This window comes from Nilaparvata lugens, chromosome X (assembly GCF_014356525.2).
Source record: "Nilaparvata lugens isolate BPH chromosome X, ASM1435652v1, whole genome shotgun sequence".
NCBI classification, from domain to species: Eukaryota; Metazoa; Arthropoda; class Insecta; order Hemiptera; family Delphacidae; genus Nilaparvata; species Nilaparvata lugens.
The window spans coordinates 67,464,591-67,472,649 of record NC_052518.1 but is presented as its reverse complement, the minus strand read 5'-3'; positions in this window follow the sequence as shown (position 1 = coordinate 67,472,649).

Sequence of the window (8,059 nt, the reverse complement as noted above, 5' to 3'; positions counted from 1 at the left end):
TTTAAGTGTTTTTTTGAAGGTTCTTGAAAGAATTGTAAAAGAACAACTTGTTAGTTATCTTGCGACTAACGGCATTCTGGCAGAATGCCAATACGGTTTTAGAGGTGACAAAAATGTTTCGGATATATTGTTTGATGTAAACAAGCAGCTTCATTTTTCTCTATCTAATAATATGCATCCAATCTTAATCTTCCTTGACCTCAAAAAAGCTTTTGATAGTATTGATCGGAGGAACCTTATCAGAAAATTGTCAGCCTTGGGTGTCACTGGGAATGCGCTTGCATGGTTTACTAGTTATTTATCTGGATGGAGGCAGTGTGTTTCAATTAATGGAGTAAATGGTAATGAGCTTCCTGTCGACTTTGGGGTGGTACAGAGAAGCACTCTCGGGCCCTTACTATTTCTCATATATATCAATAACATTTCCAGATTGAATTTACATGGGAGGCTATTTCTTTTTGCAGATGACACTTTAATTTTTGTTGAAGGGAGAACTTGGGAGGAGGCTCGTGATAGAGCTGAGTCTGACCTAAGATCTATCAAGAAATGGTTGGATCAGAATACCCTCTCTCTTAATATTGCAAAAACCAAGTTTATGCCCATTAGTCTAAGTAATAACTCAGACTTCAATTTACATCCATTGAAAATTCACGAATGAATGAAAAATGCTAGGGAAATTAGACGGATGTATCATGCCTTCGTCCAGTCATTGCTATCATATGGTATACTGGCCTGGGTTGCTGCCTACCAGGTGCACATTAGCAGATTGGAGACTGTTCAGAAATCAATTCTTAAGGCAGGTTTAAAAAAGAATAGAAGATATTCCTCTGCGTTACTTTTTAGTGAGTCCAGAGTTTTGTCACTGAGAAAACTTTTCATAAAAGATCTGTTGATCTACATCTATAATAATTTCCATTCAATATTTACCCCTACAGAACATTCATACAATACAAGATATGCATCAGCAGTAGGTATAAACACAATACAACAAACAAGATCGTTTTCAATGACAAATTTATTTTACATTTCTCATATTTTATTCCGAAATTTCCTTCTCCGTTCCAACCAGAATAGATTGTTGGATGTAGTTTCGAACTCTGCGTTCAAGTGGCACTTGAAGAACTGGCTGTTTGATATCAGTGAGGATAATGCCGTCTCACTCATTGTTACTGGGGGTGCGCGTGTTTGATTCAATTTGGGTGCCTTCAGAGAGATTTTTTTCCAGTTCTGTCATGCTTGTCTGATCTGTTTTCCTGACTTGAATTTGTTATTTAAATTGTAGCCTTCCTCGCTATTCCTTGGTTTTCATCATCTTTTATTTCTAAACTTAAAGTTATTTATAATTCAGTTTTCCACTTTTTTTATCCCTCCTTAATGCATGGGGATTATAGTTTCGTAATTGAAAATTATTTTAATGTAGTTCAGATCTCTAATGAAAATTGAGATCTCTCTTTATAATTATAGATATAACACATATTGTTACGATAACTCGAGCTTACGCACAGGCCTTTGTTGCCTATGTAAGCTCTTTCCTATCTGATACAAGAATTTTATACATGAATAAAATTGTGATAGCTCAAGAGTTCTATTGTTTAGTATAGTTCTATATTTTGTTGTTTGTTTTTTGTAAGTATATTATATCATTTCTTGAATTGTATAAACTTTATTGCTCAAGATTCTATGTAACTGCTTGAATTGTATTCAGAAGGAAAAAAAATTGAATTGAATTGAATTGTTAATATTAGTATCTCCCAGTATTACCAGTCTATAATGTTTAGCTGTGTATTTTTGAAGCAAATATCCAAGTTTAGTCAGGTATTCATTTTCTGTTTTGGGGTTTGGCGATCGGTAAGTGCCTATAATAATCAGGTTGAAGGTTTTTGTTTAACTTTTATAGCAATTGTTTCAAAGACTTGTTCTGTAGGCCAGCATGGTGCTTCCATAGGTACAACATCAGTAGTGTATTTTATGTTGTCTTTCTTATAAATTGCTATGCCACCCCATAGACATGCTGTTCTACAGAAATTTGTTATGAGTGTGTAGCCGGGAAGTTTTGTAAGTTCTTCCTGTTTGAGGCCGTGCTCAGAAAGGATTACTATATCTGGGGAAAATTGATTTAGCTCTATTGTAAGCCGATCTATTTTTCCTTGTAGGCCTCTTTGGATGTTAAGGTGGTAGATTGTAAATAGTTTGTTTTTTCTATGACAAAGGAGGCTTTCTTGTGTTTGGATTTCTTTTGCTTTATTAGTTTTGGTTTCTGATTGCTGTGTTGTAGTTGTTTTAGTGAGGCGATTTTCTATGTTTCATGAAGAGGTGAGGCCAACTCCTCGTTTGGGAATTTCTTGTTGTTGTTCTCCCCGTCCCTGGTCAGTGCCTCCATCAGCCTCTCAGCCAAAATCCTAGATCCCTCTCCAGTCAGATGTAGTCCGTCCCATCCTAAATGGTGTTTGCTAAGACAGTTTGAATTGTCTACAAATGTTACCCTCAGTTGCTCGCACATGAAGCTCAATACCTTGTTTGTCTCAGTGATAAACTCCTCATTTACATCCTTCCGAGTCGGTATAGATGCCACGTACCACTTGGTGTGTGGGAAGTGCTTGATATTTGCTTCAATTGTGAGCCAAACAGGGCGCATTACGTGGTTTGGTGTTTTTGACCTAGGTAGATTGTTTGAGCCAATGATTGATTAGTACCTTTGGAGGTAAAGTGGTTCTGTTTTTTAAGTATCTACTAATATCTTGAATTTTCCCACCTGGGATGATTTTCACATTTATGACCTGTTTGCTCTTATCCTGTATTATACTTGTGGCATGCTTTAGTAAGGAATCACCCACTATCAGTGTCCCGCCGTTCTGCACTTCACCCCCACTCACCTCCTCCCCTCGGTTCGCTGGCAGCAGCTCCTCATCTATTTCCCTGCTTGGCTGTTTTGCAACTGGCGGTACAGTCTTTGTTTGAACAGGTGGGCTGTTGGCATCTGTGTGTCCCCGGCCACCCTCTCCTGCTTCCCCCCCCCCACCACCCTCAATGTCATTCACCAACCTTCTTGTATCCTCCTCTGCCTTTCTCCTGATGGGGCATGTAGGCTCAGGGTAGATGCCCTGCATGAAATCAAAAATTACATTTTCTAGCCTATAAATAACATCAGTCTTCCTCGCCAATGCATCTGAGAGTCTATTTCTATCCGTTTTTCACAATTGGATCTCGTCTTCAAGTTCTTTTATATCCTCAAGTAGAAGTTTATTTATTTCATCATAATGGTCAGTATGACTTGTCCTAGTTATGTTTCTTGGTGTTGGGTTATGGCGAATACAAGTATTAGTTGCAGATACAGAGTTTGTGTGAGCTGCAGAGTCATTCAACATTGATGAAATTAGGATGGCTTCATCAGTAATTAGTGTTTTACAGTTTTCATACATCCATGTTTGTTCATTGCATTCTCCTTTTATCATCAAGTTATAATGTTCGTCAGTAACGTCTACACAATTTATGTGGTACCATTTGTTACTATCACATTCACAGGCCACTGCCCTATCCTCATCATGAACTATGAGTTTGCAGATACTACACAGGGAGTGGTGTCGAGTGCCTATTTCATCAGTATTTTTGGCATTGCTAGTTGTAGGCTTTGTTTTTTTATTTTTCTGTGATAGTAGGTTGTTTATTCTTCATCTTGTAAGAATTAATACAAGTAGTGGAATATTCTAAAGCTTGTCTTTTGTTGAGAATCGGTCAATCTACAGTCAATGATAGCCTACAAAGAAATTAAGTGCCTTGAGATTTCCTATTAATTACTTGTATCTTGAAAAGTGGTCAATGATATGCATGTAAGTTAACAATTGTCAAATATTTAAAATATAAAGAGCATCAATTATGCTATGTCAAATGCAAATTTACAGGTAAACAAGTCTTAAGTATTTTCAGCATTAATTTTTCAAATCGTATAAATTTATATTCAATAATCTAATCACATTTAAAGTTATCCTTGTAGTTTTAAGAAATATTTATGCTCAAACTTCAGTTTCAATAAAACATTTTGTCATGAGGTCGTGCAGTCTGTTTCCTGACTAGGCTATGTCGAATGAGTATTTTCTTCAATTATTTTAGTGAAATATTTGAGCTGGTTTTACACAGTTTACAACTTATTTATTCAATTTGTGTAATTTCACAATAAGCATGCAATAAGGATTCCCTTCTCTCTCGTACTCATACATTTAAGCAGGTTGTTGCGGCTCTTGAGTACGATTTTTCATTTTTAAAGTTGAAAAACGGATTTGAATGAGTATTAGGGCTATCAGTATTAGATCACAACCTTTTCTCTTAAATATTGTGATGTATTTGTCGTAAAATGTGTAGAATTGAATAAAAATACGACCGAGAAATGGTGATGTATTGTGTTGCATTTGGATGCAAGAATGGGCATGTTAAAGGAAATGAAACAGGTAAGTCAAACATTTTTATTCTATTAATTAATTTGAAGAAACCTTTTTGTTTTGCATACATTTCCAATACTTTTTTCTATATTGATCAGTTTATTTGACCAAAAATAAAACAACAAATTTGGTTATATTCCTAGTATACGGTGATAGTCTCTATGCTAATTGAAAATTTAGGCCTACATTATAGCATCTAAAATAAAGAAACATAGTTGAAGAACAAATTAATCCTTATTCAAAAAAGAATAAATACAAAAAATGATTAATAATTCTGTGTTATCATCATGAGATGACATAATTTATTTTAGGTAGCCTACCTTCTTTTATTTTGAAAAATATGATATTGCAATCAGCTGAATTGTGATTAATTTTTAAACCTTTCCGTTTCAAATAAATAATCGTTCAATTTACAATATTATAATAATTATTTAGCATATTTTACTGTTTGCTTATCATATGGTCATAATAATAATAATATCGAGTGACCTGGCTGGCTCAGGTCTGGTGTCAGAGTTTTCAGGTTGCAACTGATCAATTTCAGGGCCTCTGACATGACCTAACGACTGCTTTTTAGGCAGCCGGGACCGACGACTTAACGTGTCCATCCGAAACACGGGAGTGGCCCGAGATATGGTCATAATTATAATACAATTGATATGTTTCTTCATAGATTTCTATGCATCATTTCTGAAACTCCCACACTTACATGATTTGAAATGTTATCAGAATACCTATTGCTATCATTACATATTCAATAATCCTGTGTTATTGAATCATCAAGAGTCCACATAATTCATTTTATTCACCTACTTTTATTGTAAAAAATATGATATTGTTATCAGCTGAATTATAATTTATTAATTTTTGGAACCTTTTAATCTCAAATTGTTCATTTTACTCTGGTAATTATGTAGCATATTTTACTGTTTGCTTATCATAGTCATATAATATAATAAAATGTTTCTTCGTTATTTGCTTCATTTCTGAAACTCCCACTCTTACATGATTTGAAATTACACCAATGCACACCTACATAATTCTACATTCATAGCCTGCTGTAAGTAGGCCTATATTATTAAATTTATTTCATTAAACAATAAATCATAAATCTTTCCTTTAACAATAACAATAAATCATATAATCCAAAAAACAATAGTATGTCCTATCAAAATAAACATCAGACTGTGATAGTTTCAATTAAACACAGCCCTCCTTTGGACTATGTACAAACAAAATTCGGGATTGGAATAATAAGGACTATGAGCCTGCTTTTTCATTCCCAATCATTTCATGACAGTTTATATTTGTCCTTGTTAAATAAATAAAAATTAATAAATGATACGCTTCTCTGGAATCTGGCCCAAAGTTATTCCCTTGCTTGTGAAAAGTTGACATTACTAAAACTACTGCAGTCACAAATGAAAAAAATCTTCTCTTTATTCATATTCAACCTATTTCATTATTTTTGCTCTCAAAAAGTTAACAATAAACTCCTTAATGGAGGAAAAATAACGCTTCCATGGAATAAGACATACAATATAGAAATAAAATAGAAATTGCAACTGTGCAATGCATTTTTCCATAAGAGCCAATGTGTTACAAAATGACGAATCCCACAGCAATGCGGGTTGCCTATCTTCACCAGCTGCCTCACTTTCTTTGTGTTACTAGTCCATTCCAGTTAGTATAGAGTTCACTGTGTGAGGGTGTATACTATCTGACCGACCTAAAAACTGACCGACCTGCAAATTGACCGTCCTACAAACTGACCGTCTTGCAAACTGACCGTCCTGCAAAGTGACAGTTCTGTAAACTGACCGTCCTTATGACGTCATAAGAACAGTCAGCGGGTGGGTATAAGTTGTTCAACTGGAGAGCTGGTCGACAGTCAAAAATATAGACAAAAATAAACTTGAGTGGACTTAAACGATAGGATCGCTCCACGTTTCCACTCTGTATAAACTTTACACTTCACGGTTTAAAGGTTATGTTTATGTTAACACTGCTTAGTGCTTACATGCTTACAGTGCGTTATACATTTTATAATTATTTATTATTATTAGAACTCACTTCAAGTTACAAATCAAAGGTAACTGATTTAAAACTTAAAATACCTATATGAATATTACAGGCCCGGCCCCAGGGGTGGGCGGACCGGGCGGCCGCACAGGGCGGCAGGTTTTGGGGGCGGCAAATTTAAAGGAACGGAAGATTTTAAAATACAAATAAATAATAAATTCATAATATCAAATGTGAATGGTAAAATTATATAAGAAGCTTCTCAACCTCGAGCTAATGAAGACTTTTCTAAGATCAACAATGTCCCAGGAACGTCTGAGTGGTCTAGCGAACATAAAATAGTTCAGTCCCCAGATCTTGAAGAATTGGTGAAGGAATTGCAAAGGTCAGACGAGTTCTACTTAATTAAACAGGTGTGTTAAACAAACTTGTAGAAATTGTAGTTCTAATTACTTAGCAAGTTAAGTAGGCCTAATACTATGTTGCAGTCTACGTCTTAAGGCTGTGCAAAGGCTAAAAATAAACTTTCTTGTGCTGGTGATAATTTTCAAAGTTTTTCGATTTGTACAGGTATATATCAAAATGAAAAAGTTTTCTTAGGAAAACATTCTCTTCCAATCATTACTTTTTGAGATATGAACGCCTAAAGTTTAAATTTTTGGGACAGGACATTTCAAATTCGGTAAGAGATAAATTCTTCATGGTATTGTTGATTGAATAAAACAAGAAAATTTTGAAACATTTTCTGAAAATATCAATTTTTGAAAAAGTTATTCAATTTACAAAAAAAAATCAACTAAACACTATTTTTGGTCATTTTTAGTAAATTGAAAAACTTTCTCAAAAATTGATATTTTCAGAAAATTTTTGTTTTATTAAATCAAAAATACCATGAAGAATTTATCCTTTGAATTTTATGGATTCATCTCGTACCGAATTTGAAATGTTCTGTCCGAAATTTTAAACTTTAGGCGCTCATGTCTCAGAAAGTAATGATTGAAAAAAGAAAACTTTTTCATTTTGATAGCTTGATCCTTAAGCGATCCTTGATCGTGTCCTCGCGCGCCTCTCCACTAGGAAATACTGAAATGAAGTGCAACTAACGGTTGATTCTCATAGAACATGATCTCATGAGCTTATATCATTGTGCGAAATATCACTGTGAGGACAATATGGATGGTGATGATGGTTGAAGCTAAAAATGCCCAGAGGGATTTTGAATTTTACATCTAGATTGTAATCGGGATATATTGTTGATCAAATACTAAATATGATCAAAATTGATTTTTTTTCCTTAAAATATCACTCATATTTGAAAAATCATAGCTCAGTACTCATTGGAGATAGAAGTTCCGAATGATCTCATTTCATTCACAATTTTATGATCTTAAAAAAGGCAAGAGCAAATTTTTCTGTCCGATCACTGATTTTGCCGGAAATAGCTGAAAACTGGAAAATGAACCTAAAATACGAACTTTTTGGGCTACTCTGTATTAGCACAAGGGAATTTTACATGAAGAATTTGGTTCTGAACCTCTCTCATGTATCCAAATAAAATATTAAAAATTCAGAACTACGATATAAATTGCAAGCAAACCCCCATT